The sequence below is a fragment of the Phodopus roborovskii genome, unplaced genomic scaffold (genome assembly GCF_943737965.1).
Source record: "Phodopus roborovskii unplaced genomic scaffold, PHOROB, whole genome shotgun sequence".
Lineage (NCBI taxonomy): Eukaryota > Metazoa > Chordata > Mammalia > Rodentia > Cricetidae > Phodopus > Phodopus roborovskii.
The window spans coordinates 21,115,252-21,140,424 of NW_026126567.1; positions in this window are offsets into that span (position 1 = coordinate 21,115,252).

Consider the following 25,173-nt stretch of genomic DNA (forward strand, 5'->3'; position numbering starts at 1 on the left):
CAATTAAGATGATTTTTTCCATGCTCTAAGAACCTTTGTTCTTTTCTGTATTTTCCCATACATCACTACCTTTCTGACCCAGGCTAGATAACTTCTACTATCTGATATGATGATTTTCCAAGTCACTTTAATGTTTTAAAATCTGCTGATAAACTCTCACTTTTTTGGTGGTTTGTTTCCTTTATTTCTTTTTTAAGTGGCAACTCTTTCATTTTCGAATTTCTGCCTGATTCTTATTCATATGATTTCACCATAGGTATTGTTTTCCTGGCAAATGCTTTTATGATTTCATTTTTTTTCTAGAATGTCTACAATGTATTAAGCATAATATTTAGAGCTATATTTGATTGGCAGCTACATTACAAGTGGGTTTAATTCCACTGTATACTTTTTAACCTTTTCATTTCCTCTAATAGGCTGCCAAGTATGTCCCATAATTTTCTATTGTATACTGGGAAATGCATATGGAAAGCTATAAAAATATCTTAAGGTGAAGGGTATATTACTTTGTCCCAGAAATGACACAATTTGTTTCTTAAATTAAATTGAAAAAGAGCTGAATTCAGTCTTGAATTGATCTGGTAGAATGTGGGTTTTAGAACCTCCAGGAACACTGGCCTGAATGTTCTTATTTGTACCTAATCATGAGTCAGGAATACATGCTAATGCCTTGCCTCCTTCCCATACTCTGAGGCCTTTGTGCATGAGCATCAGGAGATACTGGAGATGTCTGAATGGCTTCCCGGTCTTCAGCCATCACTTGAACAGCTCCACAGAACTTGCAACTGGACAAATTTCTTGAGAGGAAACCTCTTCAATGAACTTTCCTTGGGAATGTTGGCATCTCAAGCCACATGCTGAGTTCTAATTTTTGTTCTCTAAAACCCTGTGGAGATTCTCAATATGCTCCTAGTACACCTATCCCTCTGAGACCACTATCTCTTTGGCTTCTCCCGGTTGGGAGTCAGCAAATGCTTTTGGTGGAATAATGCCTTATCTCAATTGACTTTCTTTCCCTCTGGGATTCAAGACCCTCAAGAACTGACAGCCTTCATTTATCTCATTTTCAAGCCAATATTTAAACAATTTTAGCCAGCTTTTCTTACTGGTCTGTATGGCACGATTAATTCACAGCCTAGGGCTTGGAGAATAGGTAGTCTTTAATTGAAAATATGTCAAAAGAATGTTGTAGAGGAGACAAGGATGCAAGATGTAGGAGAGTTACCCATAGGATAGGAGCTTCAGAGGGCAGCGCTGAACACTTCTGGGAAAAGAGAGGAGGGGAGATTTAACAAAGGCTGAGAATATACAAAAGTCTAAAAGAAATGGCTACTTCTGGTAAAGATTCAGACTTAAGAAACTGATGATATGATGTTATCTGATTCTAACAATAATGTTTATCATCGTCTTCCTTTCTCCATTGCTGGCACGCCAGTGCTAACCATGGATAGCTCCATTTAGGTTCAACCTCTCCCTTTCTCTGTAGAACCTCTCTTCCTCAGTGGAATTTAGGTTCACCATTCTGGCTGGTTGTTGACACTAACATACTTTCCCCCAGCCAAACCTGATTTTTTTTTTTTTTTTTTTTTTTTTTTTATAAAGCGCCGTGGCTATGAACTAGTGCCAAACGATCTACAAAGCTGTTTCTTACGCTCTGTTTGGAAACTCCCACTGCTCTTGTTTTCCGGACTATCATTTTGTCTGAAGCTATCATCTCAGATAGCTCGCCCCACATTTGCCTATGTTTACGATCAGACATGTATGCTTCCTCCTTTTCCTTTTCTGCAGCTCCTTGGTGATGAGCTATGTGACTTTTGTTCCTATTAGAGCCATCGCTTCTTACATACACACTTGCCACAGACTTAAACCTCATCCAAAGTGTCACTTTATTGCAATCTATTCTCCACAATGCTGTCAGCTATTTCCTTATAGATGTGATTGTATCATTTCCCTGGTCAAAACCTTTGCTAGCTCCTCACTGTCTGAGACATAATGCAAAATCAGTTCTTGAAGAGACAAAAACTGTAATAAACACACACTTTTTCAGAAAATCTTCATATATTAAAACACATGGAAGACAGCCAAAGCTGTTTGGGAGGTTGTAATAATTTTAAATGTCTTTCCAAGTAATAAAATTAATAAATTCAAATTAATTAAGAACAAAAATCAATAAAAAGAACAGTGAAATAATCTAAAATATAAGGATAAACTACAGAAAATATGTAATTGACAAATAAACCTAATAGATGCCTCTGATAGGGGAAAACCAATAAAATGCAGGCAATCACAAAAGGTTAATTGTATATAAATGAGAAAACAGAGGCAATATAAAAATCATGAACAGCATATTTAAACATTTGACTATAATGTTCAAATATGCTTAACTCAAATTTTATAAAGCAGAACATCTTAGGAAAATCAAAGTATTCTTTATAGATAATACAAATGAACAAAATTAATTAAATAATCTAGAAGAACTAGAGAAAGTTGTCAAATATGCACAAGAAGATGCATGATTCTGCTACACAGAAATACCCAAAGCTTTAGTACACTAGGAAGGAAATCTTAGAATTCACTTATAGGATAACTATAATTCTTATATTTTTGCTTGTGAGCCTAGCCTTTAACAGCTGACATTTCTCCAGCCCTAATCTAACTATAATATTAAGAGAATTCCATAAAGCTACAGCAAAGACAAAGCAAGAGAATAATCTCACTTCTAAAAGTCAAAGCAAAGCTCCCAACTTACAAGTAGTACATAAACAAGCTTAATTTGTACTAGTCTTGCACGGATGGTTTAAGATTACAAATCTATCAGTACCATTTGATATATCCTAAGAACAAAATAAAAATATCTGCATGATCATGTAGGTAGGTATCAGCAGATATTTTTGTGAAAAACAAAAAATGGGGTCAGGGGAGGAATGTTATATACAGGGGTCTGTGCACAACACACTTTTAAATGTTAAATACAGTAGAAGACATTTTATTTCATATTAATAGTCCTGATATATATATATATATATATATATATATATATATATATCAGGAAAAAGCCCGGTTATTTCTAATTCCACTGCTGTTTATGTAATTCTAGAACTAGATGCTATTCAATGCTGTCACACCTGAAAACAATGTGTAAGCTATAAAATGACAAGTTAAACTTTCTAAATTATGGCCAATGTTTGTACAAAATTTACAGTTTTTAAGTATAAAGTTAAAGAGGGTGACAGCTTGTTTTACTGAACCACCATGCCCATGACTGTGATGGATTCTGTTTTTGCATTTTATTTTGTATATCTTCTTTATAGCCTGCCAATTTCTATTATTCTTTCTTGTCATCTGAATTTGTTTACACTGCCCATGATTTCATTCTAATCCTGATATTGTGTCACCAAGTACACTCTTCTCTGATTGTTTTCTTGTTTGCATTTATAGTATGAATGTTAAACCTATCAGTTTCTTTCAAATATCCCCATTCCTTATTCTCTGTGATTATTGTCATATTCTGTTACTTATTATTGAACATATTCTATAATACATTGGTTGTGAAACAATCCTTTTGTATACTGTGAAGATGTGCCTTTGACAAGGAGTGTTCTGAGTGGTTTAAAAAGAGCTGAATGGACAATAGCTAGGCAGGAAAAGGTTAGGCAGGGCTTCTGGATAGAGAAAGAAAATGAAGGAGAGATGAATCCAGGCACTAGAGAGATGCCAAAAGATATAGTGAGAAAACAGGAGGTGTGAGATGGAAGAGAGGTAAAAAGCCATGAGGTAAAACTTAGGTTAATATAATTGGGTTAAGTCATAAGAGCTAGTTGGATAATCCTAAGCTATAAGCCAAGCTTTCATAATAAAAAAAAATTAAGTGTCATTTTTGGTGAGCTGGCAGCCCCAAGTAAAATCCATCTACATACATCGATTCTTATGTTTACATCATAAAAGAAGTTATCCTCTGAAGTAATAGAAGTTCTGGATATAGTATATTATGGTCACCTGCATACACATAACTTTCAACACTTATCCCCAGGTGTGAATCCCAATTTCTAGGTTAATGAATGTTCACTTACTGTCTGCTATATGTGGCGCAGCATGCCTGCTAGAGGCACAGATGACTGAGGTAGACACAACGTTTCTTCCCTAGAACTTGTCTTTGAAGTACAGAATAAGTCTCATTGGATTCTTCCTGACTCTTTACAAATACTCACAGCCTGTAATAGAAACTTTTCATCTGTCAAGTCAGTTGGGGTTCATCGCTATCACCAGACTCATTACATGAACTGTAGTCCATGCTTTATTTAATCAGCTATCTCATTAGACTGATGGTCTATGTCTATGCACCAAGGAACCATCCCATGTGCTAGTGAGTACAGTGGCAGAAGTGTTCAGGACAAGCAACCTGGCTATTGTTGGGCAGAGAATGAACAACTCATATAAAGATATTTTGGCTTCAATATTTGATCAATGTATTCATTTCAATGTGTATTTCTGAAATTTTTGCTGTGATTGTGGTCAAGAGCAAGTATAACACAAAAGTTAACAAAGATGTGATAAAGGAATTAGTGGTTTCTAATAGGACTCAATAGTTTGAGAAGTTTTGAGCTGCCAACAGGTACAAAATACTTACTAAGGTGTTTGGACCCGACTACTCAGTAAATAGAATTGGTCAGCAAATGACTTTGCTCTAGTGGTAATCTGAATGAAATTACTGAGGCAATATTTTCATCAATGAAAAGTAAAATCTGTAAACCTAGTGATTGGTATGATGATAGGTTTCTGAATGCATGATGGCTTACATATGTAAGAATTCCTATGTGAATGGCTGAGATAAAAATAAGGGGCTAAAGATCATTAAGGAATGAAACGATGCCTCTATCATAGTTTACCTTTGAAACCTACACACAATTTAGAAAAGTGTTGATATGATAGTAGGACATAATCTCTTCATTTAAAAGACACACATCTCAAAAAACATCCTAGGTAATTTTAGATGTCCTCTGATATTTACTTCATGAATATTTATTTGCATTACTTTATTTACCTTTGAGCATGATAGAAAATGTGACTTGTGGGACTAGAGAGATAGATGCCTTACTGGTTAAGAGCATCTTAACCTTCTAGAGGACCCAAGTTCTGTTGTTTTCCAGCACTCATGTTAGGAGGCTTATGATGACCTATAACTGTAGCATTAGGTGATCTGACACTCTGGCCTCCATAGAAACTCCTATACACATGACATACAGTCTCAAAAACATGCACATACATATATGATTGCAATGAATATAAATCTTAAAAGTAGAATGTTAAGAAATAAAATGTGACTGGCTCTGCAATATAAATGGATTGTTGCTTTCTTTGCATTTAATACTATTAAATTCCTAATAATACTGTATTTCTGAAAAGCTCATGCTCCTAATTAGAGACAAATAAGTAAAACCAGGACACATAAGATAAGCAAGTGTTTCCCAACTCAGTCCATTTAGCACCACCCATTTCATTCATGAGGCTAGTCATTAGTAACATCTTGCTTCATGCTTGTGTTCTTCTGGCCCTTCTGCAATACGTGTTCAAATGTAAGAAACTGCTTTATGGTGCACACACAAGTTGGTGACTTCCATGTTCATTTGACAGTATACAACCATCCTTGGGCATTTTTGTGTTGTGGTGCCTGTACAATATCCTTTATACATGACATAGTTTTCTATTATATGGATGTTTTATAGTTTTTAATATGTGTTTTTGCTATTTCCTTTATACTTTGCTATTTAAAAATGAACCAGCTTCTATCCTTTGAAAACTTTGTAAATATTCCCTCAGGGAACATTTCTACAGGAGAAGTGATAGATCAAAGGCTAGACACAGCTCACAATTTCAAAAGACATTGCCAAATTTTTATATCAATTAAAATCCCAGCCACAGCTTAGGAGAACGCTAATTTTCTCACATTAATTCTGCTTTTATCAACATTTTTAATATTTAACCTATTCACTTCTCTGTCAGAAGTTTCTGTAATGAAATGTCAAGAAGACAACAAATTTTATGTAGTGTTTTCTCCATTAACAATATGTGGAAGAGCTTTAACTTCTGAAGAAAGCTTTCAAATGTCTTCAAAAATCCCTTTTGAATTACCTTCCTTTTTTAAATTATTTTTTCTTATTTTACATATCAATCCCAGTTCCCTCTTCCTCTCATCCTCCCATACCTCCCCACCCTCCATCCCATTCCCCATCCACTCCACCAGGAGGATGAGAACTTTCAGGAGGGACCATCCAAATTTGCCAAGTCATTTGGAGTAGGGCCTAGGCACACCCTCCTGTCTCTAGGTTAAGGGAGTATCCCTCCATGGAGAATGTGCTCCCAAAGTCCTTTTATGTACCAGGGACACATCCTGGTTCCACTCAGAGGTCCCATAGACTGTCCAGGCCCTCCACCTGAGCCCCGAGTTCAGGAAGTGGTCTCCTGTACCAATTCATTCAAGGATACCTCCCACTTTCTCTGCTAAGAGGTTCAGTGTGGCTGAATTTATGTTGAGGTCTTTGATCTATCTGGACTTAAGTTTTGTCCATGGCAAGAGACATGGATCTATCTGTAGTCTTCTACATACCATCATCCAGTTATGCCAACACCATTTTTTAAAGATGCTTTCCTCCTTCCATTGTAGAATTTTAGCTATTTTGTCAAGAATCAGTTGTTCGTAGGTGTGTGGGTTAATATCAGGCTTTTCAATTTGATTCCTTTTTGTGCCAATACGAAGCTGTTTTCAGGACTATAGCTCTATAGTAGAACTTGAAGTCAGTGATGGTGATGCCTTTTAAAGTTCCTTTATTGTACAGGGTTATTTTGGCTATCCTGGGTCTTTTGTTTTTTTCCATATAAAGTTGATTAGTGAAGAATTGTGCTGGGATTTTGATGAGGATTGCATTGGATATATAGATTGCTTTTGGCAAGATTGCCAATATGTTTAATATGTTTAATATGTTGATCCTACCTATCCAAGATTTTAGAGGGATCACATTAAATTTCTCTTCATTTAGTTAGAGGTTGGCTTTTGGTTTACTGTATATTGCTTTTATTATGTTTAGGTATGTTCCTGTTATCCCGGATCTCTCCAAGACCTTTATCATGAAGATATGTAGGATTTTTAAAGTCTACATTTTATGTGAATAAGACTCAAGCACAAGAGGACAAATGGCTCATTCAAAATTACATAGACACTCAGTGCTCAAGTTGATATTTCAGCTCTGGTTGTGTGCAGAGATGCCATGAAATTTGATGATTAAGTTGAACTGTGCTGTGTTCAGATAGCTGCTACTGCTTTTGAAGACATTTTCAATTAAAACATTATACTATAATACTATAAAAGTGGCATACTTTACTTCACTTACATGACACCCTCAAAACTTATTTTTCCTTTAAATATTTTTTTCTAGAATGTTTAATAACAAAATGTAAAATAACTTTCAGAACACTGATACATTTTATATGAAAGCCAGTGAATAAGATGGCAATGCGATAAACTTCTCACCAGAGAGGCTGTTGTATCAGGCGTTAAGTTTTGAGCCTGAGGTGTACAGGTTCGAGACCCATTTCTGCTCTTCCCTTCCCTGTAGACTGGAAGTGAAATCCTTCATTTCTTCATTTACGCATCCAAAATACCTTCATGTTCTTCTTGTGCAAGTGTGAAGTCTTAGCAAAGAGCTGCCCATTAGCACAGTTGCTCTCATTGTATTATTATTGAGGCAGCAAATATCATAGATAATTTTCAGAAATATAGTTTGTGATATTTGAATTCCACATTAATATTCATGAACTAGGCCATTCACATATCACAGAAATCACCATTTATATTTCCTGTTTGGAATATTTATAAAATCTGTTTTAATCATGACATATTAAGGCAAGAAGGAACCTCAGATTAAAGTTTAGTTGTAAAGATAACAAAAAATTTAGACCTGTGAAATTTATTAAAGTCATATAGGTCTTTGTTACCAAAATGAAAGTGTTATTTTTTTCTCCATTTCTTCTTTCGAGGTTCCATTATTATATATTATATATTCAGATTATTATCAAATTATTTTAAAATTATAAACAAAACATAGAGTCGCTCTTTTGGTTCAATGCATATTTCTCCTCACTTTATGGGTCTATATATAGCTCTACTACTTCAGAATGCATAAACTTTACTCTTTTGCTCTTCATGTATTTTTTCTTTTTATTTTTTTAAGGAAAAGGAGTGCCTTGTGCCCACTCCTTCAGTAAGGTAAAAAAAAAAAAAAGTAATTTACTTAGTGTTTGCCATATTCTGTGATATTAAATACCTCTGAAGTCACTCATCTATCAAGAATTAATGATCTGTGTGTTTCAGCACTCAGGGGAAGGCTGAGGTAGGATGTTAATCACAAAATGGAAGCCAGCAGTGACTACAAAATTCCACATCAGCCTGAGTGATATAGCAAGGTTCTACTTCAAACAAAAAGCACCAAAAGTAACCTACTGACTGACAGTAGATTAAATATAAAATAGTTCCATTCCAGCTATAAAATGTTTTGCATTATGTTAATTGCTTAAACCATGGTCTCGCTATCATAATAGCAATCCAAGAAGTTTTTAAAAGGCCCGATACATGACTTGACGGAGATAAATAAAACTGGTAACTTCCATTGTTGATGGTATTGATTTTATATATGTCATTTACATGTCTGTCAACTATAGAGTCTCCCACTTGGTTTGCATGGGAGTTTCTATACAAATAAGCTGCCAAGCTAATTTAATTTGATGGGGACAATTTTAAACTTCAACTATCTAGAGAGTTCCCCACAAGCAAGTTAGAAAGAATAGTTTCAAAATTTACTTGTGGGTCAGTTACTTCTTACATGGGTCTTTTGTTACATGGCTAACGTGTTCTGAGAGTTGTGGGGAGGGATGAGGGCTCTTGTAGACATGGGAACCTTGTTCTTTTATTAGTCCACATGAGGGACATAGTTCTTGTGGAAAACAATTTCCTTTTGAAGAGTAACATCTTTATGAGTAGGACGCAAAGTACCCCAAGCATTATTTCATTTTTTACAGCTGTCTATCTCCTTACCCACTTTTGGAAAATTGATTATCAGCAGATAAGATTCAGCTCTTCAATTTAAATGGATACTTTAGCTTATATCTTTCCAATACAAAAATGAATTTCAAACATATTTATTTTCTGAATAGACTATTATTGAAAAAACTTTTGATTTCATTTAGATTACAAAATCACAACATTGCTTTTATTTTTTTGCTCAAGAATAATACAGTGGACTATGATGGACATTGAAAGTGGCCAAACATTTATTTGATGATAGAATATTTACATATATCTTTGCCAAATATTATTGTCTAAGCAAAGATAAATTTCTTTACCTGAATTAAAGTACAAATATGGTAAGTATCTCATCTTGTGTTATATTAACTTGTTAATTTGGAAAGTCACACTTTATCATATTGTATGTGGCAAAATAAATTCAAAAGGTAGTGGAGAGTTAAACATGAAAATACTTTTTCTTCATAGCTTTTCTTGAAATAAAAGAAGAAATCAGGAAGGACAAGATTGGCAGGGTAACTATCTAAGACATTCATAACTTTTTGACATAAAAGTAAAATCTAATCATAAAACTTATTCCTCATTAAAAACAAAATCAAGGGCCCTGAAGTTTGGCTCAGCAGGAAACACTACCCACTGTGCAAGCCATGGGGCTTAAGGCTAATCCTCGGAACCAATGCTGGAAGGAATGACCTAACTGCAAAAAGTTGTTCTCTGATCTTTATGTACATGTGTGGCATGCACGTACACACACACACACACACACACACACACACACACACACACACACACACACCCTCTCTTCCCACAAGTAATGATAAAATTTAAAAACTGCAAAAAATTAAAATCAGAACTTACGTTGATACAATCTGGTAACTGGTGAACTCTGACAAGGGCCTCCATGCGCTACCTCCACCTCTTTCCCTCGTATGTGTAACTTCTTAGAAATAAACACAGCTTGAGTCTTGTTAGAGCCAATGCTAGTTAGCGAATGAGGGAAGTGTCTTCCATATTGCAAAGGTGCTCCATGTCCACAATATAACATTAAGAGACAAGAAATTCTCCCACATTTTGTTTATATCTCCAAACCCAAATAGCACGTTTGATTTCCTTTTGAAAAAGGCTTTTTCCCATGCTGAAGTCCAAAGCATTAAGGAAAAGAAACCCAGCCTAATCCTTGAGAAGACACTGAGCTTTTGCTTAGGGTTATGCATAAAGGAAGTTGATTTAAATAATCATGAGTTAAATTGCATCTGTCAGAGAGTTCTACCTTTTGGGCAGTTATAGGCTGCCTTTATTCAGCTTAATGATGAAGATTTGACTTTGTTGGATTTTCCTTCTTAGTAAATGAATGGTGCATCTCCTTTAATTGTGATCCTCATCAACCATTTGGCCCAGTAATGGTATGCAAATTAAACCTTTTAAAAATTAATGCTAACATTTATTAAATAATGCATCATACAAAAAGTTAATTTGAAATTCCAAGTTGGGCTTCTTGTCTGCTCATCAGAAGGTAGATGTGTGTGTGTGTGTGTGTGTGTGTGTGTGTGTGTTCCATTTTCACAAAACATCTTTATAGTCTGCTTGAATATATTGAATGTTTTTCAGAATCTGTAAAATGATCACCACAGAGATTGCTCCTAGAGACAGATATTGCTGCTCAGTTTAATTTGTCCTCTCAGTTTTCAAATTTGTCTCACTGCTCTGATTTTTTCAAAGGAGCACTCATGGATAATTTTTTTTAACCAAAATTAAATTCATTAATATTAATTTATTTATTTAACTTGCACAGTGGTACATTCACTTTTGAATTCTATTACAGGAATACATACCATCACTGTTGGTCTTTAAACCAGTGGTTGGTATATAAACTTCTATAGCAACCCCACCCACAGCTTAGTGAACAGAAACGTTCAGCTTTGTGTGGCTGTGATTTAAAATTTTTGCCCAGGGGAATTTAAGTAAGTTTGTGACTATGATGATGTGATGAGCTTGACCTGAGAAAACGGTCATTTTGAAGGCATATTGGGGCAGAGTTTTGGTTTTACCATAGTGGGGGATTCACCCAGGTCTGTATGCATAATAGGCAAATGATTCACCACTGAGCCATATTCTCATGCTTTGGGAATCCTAAAAATATGACCAGTGAGATATGAATGCCATCACCATTCACTGTTACCACATTCCTTACTTATCTCTCATTTCTTTATCTTTGAAAGATGAAATCATACTTAAGAGTTACTAAGTTTCTAATAAATAATAAAGTACAAATGCAATTTTTCTTATTCATTATGGATACAAAATAACTATTCAGGCATTATGAACTTAACCACTTCCTTTTTATTAGGAAGACTAGCCATACCACTTATGAGTCTCTGATACTTTTACAGTAACTTAGATTTGACCTATTAGCACAACACTGAGTCATTTTTTAAATTTTCTTTGCGTATTCCATAGGACATAATTTAGAGACAAATATAAAATTTCTAATATAGCCATTGAAGAAGTTACTATTTTAATATCACACAAGATATTTTACATATGTTTAAGGAAAAAAACTTCAAGAAAATATTTACTAATTAGATTTGGTCATTGACATCAAGAACATAATTTTGACAAGGTGTGATGCTGCATACCAGTAATCTCAGTACTGAGCATGCTGAGGTCGAAAGAGCCTGTGCTGAGACCATCACGCACTATATAGGCAGTTTAAGGCCACTGTAGACAACAAGGTAAGATCCTTTAACTCTTATTCTCCCAGATGCAATTTGAATCAGGCAATCAATACGTTAGAACATTGAATATGTCCTTTATGTGACAATAAAATACTTAAAACACAGATCTGAATTACTAGCTCAGTACATTTTTATATTAGCACCTGCACATCAAAGGTGTTTACAGAAAAAAAGTTAGCTTGCAGGACAGTTCTTCACACTTATTATCTGTCAGTCAATTTTACTGTAAGTTTGTGAGCCAACTTTGTAAGTTTATAGAAACATAGAAATCAGTTTTTCATTTGTATCTTTAGAAGTTTCATCAGGCATTCCTTCTTACTATGCTATCTATTTATAATTTTCAATGAAATACTTTAAATAGTCAAGAAATCAAAGTGGGAAATAGTCAGATAAATAGTTTACAGTTGAATCTTTTGAGGGTAACTATTCTCTATTAGTGGTAAAATTCTTATGTTATGGCAGCAGCTCTTATCACTGTCTCTAAAATTACATACCCTCTCAACTGTTATTTATTTCCTAGAGCTACTCCATTGAGAGATAATTTCCAGTAAGTGAAAGAGTCATTAAATTCTTTTGAAAACATACCTTATCTAGATGATATATTGTTAAATTTGTCATAAAAATTTTCTAAGACATATTAGATCAACCTTAGCATTTCAATGGATGGAGGAAAAGAGATTAAGATGTAGAAGCTAAGATGGTAGATAAAATCATTCTCCCATGGGGCTGATATTCTTGAAAAAGGTTCACCAAGATCATCAAAGGAATAAACAAAGGGAGACTTACCAGTGAAGTGTGATGTGCTTAGGAACAGAATTGTGCTCAGCGCAGAGGAATCGATGGACAAGTGGAGCAGTGAATGATCTAGACACTGGGGATCTAAAGATTTATCTGATGATTCTAAAGTGGTGCCGCTGCCACACTGGTATTAAATTAATGACAACATGAGTGTGTAGGGAACAAAGAAAATCCACTGTGACCTGGATGACATGGGAATGAGAAAAGATGGTACTAGATGAGCTAGAAATGAAAAATGGGGATGAGATGTTTTTTTGTAGAGCCTCTTAAACCAGTCATAATTACCAACGTTTATTATTAGTGGGATGCTTATCTAAGCAAGGACATGGTACCAGTTGGTTCATATTATATGGAAAAGTCTCTAGATTCTCTGTGTAGAATAGTATATAAGAAGCCTGGAGTGAAGGCAGGTAAAGCCTATGAAAAGTTTGCAATTACCCAGTAGAGAAAAGATGATAGGCTGGATGGTGAATACAGAGGATGTGCCCACACAGATCCAAAAATGTCTTTGAGTGTCAGATCAGCAAGATGTGACATTTCCAAAGTAAAATGTAAGGGACAGTAGAAATCAAGAATTAGATTTTTATCAAGAGTAGATAATGTAGCTATCCTTGTATGCTAGTTTCTCTGGTGGTGTGAATTATAGGCTGGTGATTCTTTGCTTTATGTCTAAAATCCATATATGACTGAGTACATACCATGTTCCTATTTTTTTGTGACTGGGTTACCTCATTCTGGATGGTTTCTTCAAGTTCCATCCATTTGCCTGTGATTTCAAGATTCCATTGTCTCCACCCCCACCCGCCGCTGAGTAGTATTCCATTGTGTAAATATGCCACATCTTTATCCATTCTTCAATTGAGGAGCATCTAGGTTGCTTCCAGGTTCTTGCTATTACAAATAATGCTGCTATGAACATAGTTGAATAGATGTTTTTGTTGCATGGATGTGGATTATTTGGGTATATGCCTAAGAGTTCTTTGGGAAGACTAATTCAAACTAAAATTTTCTTCCACATTGAATTTATTAGTATACTTTCATCACATGTAAGAATGATACAGCTGCCATAATTGTTGAGTCACTCACATTAAAACCAGTCTTGTGTGGTTTCATAGCTTCAGTGAGGACATTGTGCTCCAAAATGCTGAAGCTTTTCGTGAATTATACTTAATGTCCTCTGATTGAGGTTAGCCACACAGGGTCCACATTTTTGTTAAAGAAAGTTTCCTCTTTCTGTTAGTTCCATAAATGATTTTGTTTAAATATATTTGTTTTTGAAAGGAAATGTCATAGCATATGCCAAGCCAAGAAAGGAAGTCCATCATACTTACACATGTCGTATAATAATTAAAGTCAGTCATTCAACCATATTTCATGTTTTCTTTTAAAGCTGTAGAAATTCAGTGTTTAAAAAGCAACTAAAGAGACAACACCTAAATAGTGAAATCCTAACAAATCTACAAAGATTTACACTTCAAAATAAGATTCTTAAAAAGAAAGTGATTAAGACAGTGCACCAGAAAACGGTTTTCTAATATTGATGTCGTCCACATCAATAGTTGCTCTTATTTCCATCATCTTTTCCTTTGTGTCACAACATCCCAGGTGCAAAGCAGTGATGTAGAACAAGTTGAAGAAAAGATATAAGACAAGGAAGGAAGTGGAGGGGAGGAAGAAGTTTGCTAAGAAGTTTTGAGTTGCATCCGTTGTACACACACACACTCACTCACACAGTCTCACTTATACACTCACACACACTCACTTGTACACACACATTCACATGCTCTCACTTTCACACACACACACTTTCACACACATACTCAAACTCTCTCTCTCTCTCACACACACACACACACACATACTCAAACTCTCTCTCTCTCTCTCTCTCTCTCTCTCACACACACACACACACACATACTCAAACTCTCTCTCTCTCTCTCTCTCTCTCTCACACACACACACACACACACACATACTCAAACTCTCTCTCTCTCTCTCTCACACACACACACATACTCAAACTCTCTCTCTCTCTCTCTCACACACACACACACATACTCAAACTCTCTCTCTCTCTCTCTCACACACACACACACACACACACACATACTCAAACTCTCTCTCTCTCTCTCTCACACACACACACACATACTCAAACTCTCTCTCTCTCTCTCTCTCTCACACACACACACACACATACTCAAACTCTCTCTCTCTCTCTCTCTCTCTCTCTCACACACACACACATACTCAAACTCTCTCTCTCTCTCTCTCTCACACACACACACACACACACACACACACACACATACTCAAACTCTCTCTCTCTCTCTCTCTCACACACACACACACACACACATACTCAAACTCTCTCTCTCTCTCTCTCACACACACACACACACATACTCAAACTCTCTCTCTCTCTCTCTCTCTCACACACACACACACATACTCAAACTCTCTCTCTCTCTCTCTCTCACACACACACACACATACTCAAACTCTCTCTCTCTCTCTCTCTCTCTCACACACACACACACACACACATTCTCACACTGGCTTTCCAATGCATGTATGAGGAGGTCTGAAGACAACTTGTGAGAGTTGGATCTTACTCCATTGTGATGGTCCTGGGAGTTGAACTTAGGCACCCTTAACTTCTGTGTCATCTCACCCCCTGTACCCCTACCCCCCGGAGACATCTTAAGTTTCCTTTCCTCCTTGATATCCAGTTCAGAAAAGAACTTTTAGCAACAAAAGTACATACATGTCAACATAATGGCTCAGTAAGGCTTGAGTTTGACTCCCTGGGTAATGGCAGAAGGAGAGGACTGACTCCACGGATGCGCCCTCCCACTCCTCCCCTTGAACATGCTTGCCCATGCTCACACATCACACATAAAGGTAAATAAACAAATAAAGAAGACTCAAAGACATGTGGACTGAATTAGGAAAACAGACCAGCTCAAAGTTCATTGTTTATAGAGAAGGTAATTGATTTGCACTTACCACAGCTGCTCAAAGTGGGTTTCCTGGGACCTAAAGCAAAGAGAACCACATCACCATTTTTTGCAGAAGTCCAATGCCATCCAGTAGAGACTTTTTTTTTTTTTTTTGCACAAATGTATCTGTGCTAGTTTTCTTTCATCTTCAATCATGAAAGAAATGTACTGTGAAATCTTCGACAATATCTCCATATTAACCACAACAAAGAGCTTTACATTCTATTTCCCTTAGAAAAACAAATGTTGGAAGCACGTGGTTAAGAATTGTAAAACTGTGAGTCAGTTGGATCTGTTGTTATGCTTGCTTTCTGACTGGATAGATTCTGGGGTCTAGATTTCACCAAAGTAGAATTTAGGTTAATTAGAGAATGGGATATTCTATTTGCTCTTTACCTCCAGTTCAAATGAATGCTTTTTTTTCTTTTTTCTTTTTTTTTTTTTTAATCCAAGGTGCTCTCTCCTCACAAAGGCTTGAATATTTTATAAATTTTTCTTTTACCTACTTTATTTTTCTATTTTCATGTATTAATTTTTACTTTGTTTTTCAAAAGTAGGTAGACACTCTCCAAGTAGCATTTTTTCATCTTCACATATTATAAGTTTAAAACATAGTTTTATAACATACATTTAGAAAAAGCAAAGAAATCAATCAAAAGACAAAAGTCACTGAAATCTCCATGTCCATTTTCTCTGAGCTTTTGAAAACAGCACCTCTCCTTTGTTACCCATTATCTGTGAAGCATAGTGCTTGTTTAAAATTATTACACATATGAAATGGTCATGTTAGAAGACAGATATGGGTAGGGAGTATTTTCATACACACATTAGCAAGTATGCACATGTGCATATATTTGTTTCCTTTTTTGATATAACAAGGTAGATTTTACTCTCGGCACACACAAACCGTCTGCACTCATTTTTGCAGCTATATGGTGTGAGTTGTATTGCAATATCATGGTTTATTCAATTCCTTCTCGTGTATATTTGAATATTTTCTGTGACTTGCACAATGACTTGATGTCATTGTGCACATATTTTGATAACATGGACTAGATAGAATCTATACGGTCAAATCCTAAAATTGGGATTGCTCATTGATCAACCTGTACATTCATCGTTTTGAAGGAGATTATCAAACTTCAAAATCTTTGAAGTACTTTTACTCCTCTAGGAACAGAGTTAATTTCCTCCAAACCATATAGTTTAGTAGTGAAATTAACAAATGAAAATACTCTACTTTTTGTGTGAGTGAGTGTGTGTGTGTTCGTGTGTGTGTATAAATTCAGGTTCACACATGCCACAGCACACGCGTGGAGGTCAGAGGACAAATCTTGGGTGTTGTTCTCTCCTGTGGGATCCAGAGGTAAAACTCAGGTCACCAGTTCTGTGGGCAATTGTCTCTACCCACCTCGCCAACCCTACACTCAATAGTTTTTATGTTCATTGAGCGTCTTCGGAAATTTTGTCTCTGCTAGTTCTGTAAGCCATGCTAGATTGCTGACCACGTTCTTGTTCTCTGGCTTTTTGATGCTTGATATGGCAGACTTTCCCGCTTTGTGTTAAATGTTGCAGTGGAAAAATGTTAGCGTTGCCTCTGGAGTATTTAAAGAATCAGCAAATGCTGTGATAGTGCAGTAGGGTAAGGTGCTATTTGTGGAAGCAGGGTGCGCACTTTGTATTCTAGCTCAGCAACGTTCTGGCTGTTGTCTTAGACCTTGTTCATGCCTCGGAATATTTAAAAGTACCCACCTTTTGCGTTCCTATGATATCAAGTCAGGATATGCAGAAAAAATTTAGGCACTTTCTCTACCCTCACAAGGTAGTGACTGACTTTTTTTTTCTTTTATTGCAAACATAATTATTTTAACATTCTCTGCTTCCCAATTTTCACAATTCAAAAGGAGGATTCGGAAAACTGCTTCCTGCAGGAAACTTGGTATATAGTTTCTTTTCTCTAGACTATAAACCAAGAAATGAAATCTGCATCAAGTAATGTGTGCCCTTTTAAGGTGTTAACAGATTTTGTCCAAATTACTCTCCAGAAAATGAGTGCATGGGTTACTTTTACTAATTTATATGCACACTGATGGTGTAAAAGCCAGGAGCTTGTCTCACTACAACTATGATCGCATCTGAAAGTAATGTTATAATAATATCTATGCATGTATATAATAAACTTATAATTAATACAATATTAAAAATTGATAGCAAAACTAGTAACTGTTTTGTCTGTACTTTTATACTTGTTAGAAAAATTTAATCATTTTTCAAGGCAGATACAAATTGTATTGCTTTCAATGATGTACCTATAATATTGTTTTTTGGCATTTAGTAGAGGTTTAAATTTTATTTATTAAACCTGAAGAAAATTTTTAGAGATTAATTATTCCCCAATACTACTGTATGATAGAAATATTGAATTGTACCTTGCTAATAATCTCTTATGCCTTGACTTCTAATTGCTAGAATCATTCAGTTTTTCAGTGTTCTACATCTGAGAAAATGACCTGGTAGTTAAGCTCATGCCCTTGAAATGTAATGATGTATTCTAGGCTATAGGAGAACATGTGTATTCTAAAGTATGTACTTGATTGAGGGAAGGTGGTCACATAGAACTCAGGATAGATTACTATTTATACATGTAGTTACACTGGGAATGTACAGGCATCATTAACATGTCCAGGGATAACAAGATAGCTTAGTCATAATGTGATGACCTCACAAGCATTAGGGATTCAGTCCATTTTCCAGAACCCATGTACAAAGCTGATGGGATTGGATGTTCTTGTAATCTCAGCACTGAGGTGGTAGAGACATGTAGATCCTTGAATTTAATTGGCTAGCCAGCCTAACATACTTGGGGAATTCTAGGTCTGTGAGAGACATTGTCTCAAACACCAAGGTGGGTAGGAGCTTAACTGTTGCATATGAAGTTAACCTCTGGGACTCTACACAACATGACACAAACATGTGTACCCACATGTGGACATGCACACACACACTTATCTGCACGCATGTACATAAAAACGTATCTAGTTTTATATCAGATTAGATTTGCTTTTATTTCTAAATACTTAACTTTCTCCCTACCTTAATTAAATATTTCCAACTGTTTTTAGGCATCTTTTTTAATATTAAATTATTGTATTCATTAAGGCCTATTTTGAGGTTATATATTGGGTTCCATTGATCTGCTAATTCTTATACCAGGTACACGTTTTAATTAATTCTTATTTCTGTTATATATCCTATGTTTCTTTCAATTTTCACAATTGCTTTCATTATTATTTTGGATTTGAATTCAATATGAAATATAGAGGAATTTTCCAAAGGCTGCTTTCAGTCACAATCACACTGAATCATCAAATATGCAAATTACTTAAGAAACTTGGCCTTCTTCCCATTGCTGTTAATTTCTTATAATATTTCCCATGAATATTGTTAATTAAATACTTCCTCATTTTGAATTTATTAAGATTCTTTTGTGGTCTTGTAATGATTACATTTTGTAAATGTTTCACAGATCAAATAAATGATTCTTTTTTAAGGAACAAAATTTGGGAATATTTACATTGTTATGATCATGTCAATCATATCTTTCAGAATCATATGGAATAATACCACTGACCTCATTTGTTTCCAGTTCTCTGTTGAACAATTAATTACCAACTTAAAGTCTGTTTCCTTTTATTCATATCTTTATTATGTCTCCCTATTTATGAATTACTTTAAGAAAATTCTAGCTACCCTATGACACTATCCATAATGATATTATTATATACTTCTAAATAGAAATAGCCTTTGAAATATAGATCCACATTATTACTAATGTGATAAAATAAAACTAGTAGTAACTAATATGAAATATTTCCTGGTCAGCATTCAGTTTTCTGAATATCTCATAGGTTTTTTCTTACTCTTTATTAATAGTTTGTTAAAAGCAAGATCTACATAAAGTTCAAACACAGCAACAGGATCTTATGTTCTCAGTATTTCTCTAACTTGGGGATTATTCTCCTCTCTCCTAGTATCTCAATCTATTTGTAGAAGGAATCAGATGATTGGTTTGTTAGTATCCCACAAGGTGCATCTTACTGGCTGAGTCATCAAGGTCTGGTTTAGGATGTGCTTCTGCTCTGTATGTTTGCTGTAAATTGATAATTACATATAAATACATTATCAGATTCAGATTTTTATTTCTTTTTATTTAAATGAAAAACAATCTTATTTTACATATTTTACATACCAATCCCAGTTCCCTCTTCCTTTTGTCCTCCCCTGTCCCCTTCCCATTCCACCTCCCATGCACTCCTCAGATAGAGTGAGGCTTCCTATGGGGGATCATCAAAGTCTGTCACATCATTTGGGGCAGGACCAAGGCCCTTCCCCACTGTATCTAGGCTGAGAGAATATCCTCTATAGGGAATTGATGGGAGATGTCATTCTGTAAATATGTTTCTCATATTGGTTAATGAATAAAGCACTGTTGGCCAATAGGAAAGCAAGACAGGTGGGACTAGGAGATAAGGAGGATAGAGGAAGTAGTAAGGAGGGGTCAGCATGTAGAGACTTGAGGGAACAGAGGTCCTGGCCCTCTCTCTGGTAAGATGAGACCACGTGGACATACTTAGATTAATAAATATGGGTTAATATTAAAGATGCAGCCAGCCGATAAGAAATTAGTACCTGGCCAACAGTTTTATATCAAATACAGCATTTCTGTGTGTTATTTGGGGCTGGTGTGGCGGTGGATCCAGACCGGCAGGGGAAAAACTACCCATAACAGGGAATGGGCTTCAAAAATCCAGTTCATGTACTAGGGATAAATACTGGTTCCACTACCAGAGGCCCCATATTCCCAACAGACACCCACGTTCAGGGGGCCTGGGTCGATCCTGTGCTGGTTCCCCAGCAGTCAGACTGGAGAGTCCATGAGCTCCCACTTGCTCAGGTCAGCTGTTTCTGTGGGTTTCTCCAACCTGGTCTTGACCCCTTTGCTCATCACTCCTCCCTCTTTACAATTGGATTCCAGGAGTTTGGCTCCATGCTTAGCTGTGAATCTCCTGCTTCTGCTTCTATCAGCTACTGGATAAAAGCTCTATGATGGAATTTAAGGTAGTCATCAATCTCATTATAGGAGAGGGGCATTTAAGGTAGCCTCTTCACTATTGCTTAATGGGTTATCCTTGTGGATTGGGACTTTCCCTAGTGCTCCCTCTATCGAGGTATTTCTTTCCTTGCTCTCCTTCTGTGTCCTATCCCAACTCAAGCTTCCTGATCCCTCATGTTCTTCTCCCCTCTCCTTTTCTCCTCTCCTCCAGGGAGTTTTTTTTTTTTTCTTTTATACAAATTTCTTGGGAGGTGATAGTGTATAGTTTTACCAGGAGGCACATCACGTCACATCCGTGGTCACTCTTGTGATGTTATCACTTGGTAATCTTTGTTCAGCTCCGTCATACTATTATCGGTTGCAAAGCAATGGTTTTTAAAATCATTTGTTCACAATAAGGAGAAGGCTTTTTTCTCCATTTCTCACAAAGGATGCCCCCAAAGTAGGTGAAGCTACTATATGTAATTGACCATCACATTTTCCTTAGACAATAGTTCTGAATCTAATGGCTGTAGAGCTGTGGTGATTTTTTTAAAAATGAGCCAAACCATGGCATTCATTTCAGGACTTCTCTGTTTTGCTCTAATCAACTAATAGTAGTCTCTACTCTTGAATGGATGCACAACTCTCACAGTTGTTTTTTCTCTAGTTCTTCAGTTCTTCTTTAACTGATGGACAGCAGCAACCAAAAAGAAATTAACTTACAGTTTTTATCATATGGTCAGGCTTATTGAATTATGACTTTGGTGAGCCATGGCATTGACTGAGACGTTTTAGGCATTCCCTGAAACATCATAGGCACTCAATGAATATTACATTGTTAAGGAATAGGAAAGAAAAATAAATTTAGACAGAATTCTTTTCAAAACAGATGCAAATGGCCTTCATATTCACAATACCATTTTAGCAAACTATCTGTGGAAACTCTTTTTCCTTTGAGCATTTTCTTAGTGCTCAGTAGGTTTGAGATTATTAAGGAAATTTGGTATTTATGCTATTTAGATATCAAAGATTCTTTGAATGCAGTTTTTAGATTTTTAGTTGAATTCCTGTGACTAGTAACATGGCACCCATGGAACAATACACAGAAAATGTTTATATTTTCAGACAACCCCACCATCTTCAGCAGGGTTAACATCTTTTTGTTCCATAGGTCTTGAATTTACAATTTGATTTTAGATCAAATTTGAAAATGGTTATACATTTATGTGAATAAATGAAACTGGATGGTAAAGCTTATCACTCATTTTTCTAAAATCAACATTCTTCCTGATCCACAAGTGAGTGTTTCTTGGAGAAATGTACTTTCATGATGCCTTCAGCAAGGAGCAAGAGACGTGATTTGATTTTACTTGGTTTAAATACGTTATTTATCCCCTCATCATCTTCCTTTTTACTGAAGCTTTGGTATCAACATAGATCAGAGCAAATCAGGAATTACAACAGCTTGATCTGAATGACTTGAAAATTGTAGCTCAATTCACAGTTTGCTAAAGTGGAAATAGGAATACAGGAGAAGAGGGAACAATTTCTCCTAGAAATCAGAAAACAGTTTGTCGGAGACGAAGCGGTTGATTTTCGTTGCACGAAGCCTTGTTACACTTGGCTTCTTCATCTGTGTCCTCAGCTTTTTTAATTTTACAGATTTCCTGGTTGTCTCCCACAGTATTATCAGAAAACTAATGATGTCTCAAATTTCATTTACAATCTCTCACAATGATATCAAGTTTCTAGTTTACAATATCAAAAATTTATCTGTGTGCACTTATCTTAAACTATGACTTCAGTGTCTCTTTCATTATTTGACCACACACACACACACACACACATACACACACACACACACACACACACACACACACACACACACACACACACACACGTTGCGGGGAGCAAAGCAAACTAGAAACCACTGAGACCCAGTGGAGAAATACTCTTTACCTCTTCAGCACATGACTAATGGCAAACAGACAAAGTTGTACTTTCCCAATTCCAAATCAGATGCATTTTCCAATAAACCACATTAACCTGAAATCACAATTTGACTGTTTCTTAAAATAGGAAAAAATATGAATACACTAAGAATAAAGCAGATCATGTCTTGGTTGGTGACAAATGCACATTGAAAGGATTGAAGTGCCTCACTAAACATCTCCTGTATAAGGTTTTATTTTTAACTATCAGTAATTACCCAGCTTTGCTGGCCCCTCATTATTGCAGATTTCGTGGCTCGGATCGAAGAATTCTTTATGGACAGCTGCACCGACTTTTCAGTTCAGATCATTTCCTTGCTAGAAGTGAAAACAGCTCTCTAATAACTTAGTGACAGTAACTATTTGACCAGGCATGCATAGTAATCATTAGATTATTTATGCCTCCTATAACTGAATTTAATCCAAAAATCTCTACAATGCTGTCTTCCTAGTAATTAATCTATAAAAGTATGCAACCATGAGTGCTTAGAATATCTAAGAAGGCGTGTCTTTTTATTTGCATTCCTTAGTGGTAGCAAGATTATTTTAGTATGAATGAACTCCAGCTGCACGCACAGTTTGTCTAATATCCAGAAATGTGGAATTCTAAAGACGGTCCCCTAAATTTCTCAGGAATCTCTCTTGGCTATGAAGTGTCTGAAGGCTTTGAAGACTGGTTTCCATTACAAGACGGGAAACACCTTTATAAATATGTTTAAGAACTGTTACAACCTTCAATTTGAAATGGATCCTCAAGAGGCAAAGCCTAGCTAGGGAGCCAGAGAATGCTTTCTTTTGACATGAATAGCCCACTTGTCTGTGGCAAGGTGTGGTGTTTGTGGTTTTTCAAAATCAAACTGGTTCATGTCCTTCCTGAGAAAAGGGTAAGGACCCCTAGGACAGAGCCCTCAGGTCTAGAGAGCTTTCTAAATCATGAAAGAAGATGTACATAGCTATCACCTTTTTCTGTGGGTGTTCAAATGTTCCAAAACAAGATAGTTTTGCTTGTGTGTATGCCAGAGACTATATCAAAACCGAGATTAGCTAATCCTAATGGAAAGTAAAGGGACCTGGGTACTTTCCTTAACTGAAAATCAATCCTTTGTGTGGTTCAATTAAAATCATCAATAAAAATCTTATTTCAAAAGTCCTAGGCAGTGCCTTCCCACAGAGACTGTCCCGTAGACAGGAGCCCGGTCATCGTCCTCTGAACTGCTCACTGCCCGTATTAATAAGTATTCGGAAATTACACTCATACTTCAAAAGCAATTGTAAGGAATTGTTAGCAGGTTTATTAATGTTTTATGTTTTATTAAAAGTTTGGGTGTACATTTCACAATGAGCAACATCAAAAATCAGACTTTCTGCCTGTAATTTTGCTTCCTCCTGTCTTTCTGCCTTTGGGATTCACGCCTTCCCTTTCATCAGTTGCCATTCTCGGCAGCATGCAGTAATTTCATGGCTCATTGCAAGCGCTGAAAACCTTTGAAACCACAAATGCTAACCTACCTGGCCTGCAGCCATTTAGGAAGAGATTAATTTAGCAAACAGAAGCAAAACACTTTCTACTTCTAGCCTGTGCATAATTTCACTTCTATCTATATTTATTTTACAGTGAGCAGCGTAATGACAATTTCAGTAATTGCAACTCTATAAAAATTTGCCTGCCTAGCTTATCTCGCTATCACAAGACTGTGAGTCAGTCAGATTAGAGAAAGTACAGCATGTGAAACAGCACTGGTTGCTTTCCAAAAGGATGGGTCTTCTAGAAAAACCCAGGCGATGCTTTTCACTTGTTAGTGTTCTTATCTACTGGGCAGTGGTTTCTTCTTGATGTTTGGATTGGGACGGGTGTGTACCTCTTTAATTCATGGTGATTTATAGGTGTACTCTCCTTACAAACAAACCAATGTATTTGGAAAGGTAGGAGCACCATCCCACTTCTGCAGACTTTGTTACAAATGGCTGTTATATTGCTGTCCAGCAATTTGAACAGAAGAAAAAGTCCATCTGGGGCAAATTTAAACTATCATGCCTGGAAGGAAATCAAGAACTAAATTAGCTCACAAACTGTTGGCTAAAAATAAAAGTTTTATTGTTTCTTGTCCAACTTAAAAATCCCACCATTGAAATTAACACTAATTTTATCTACTGTATATTGTGTATGTAGTTTCTCTCTAGAGGTCTTTTATTCATTCTTATAGTTGTCACACACACACACACACACACACACACACACACACACACACACACACACACATACATTAGTAGATGAATCCAGACAGAAATAATGGCTCAAACAAAATAATATTTAAGAATTAAGAAAAAAAATCCCTCAATGAAAGTTAAAGTCAACCAATACATCAGACAAAGCTTTGTGATTTATCCAATAAGCAGAAACACGAAGAGATTAAATGCCAAGCATGTGTTGGCTAGAGGAGATGTCACTGTAAGGCTGTTGACATGAAATGCTATGGAT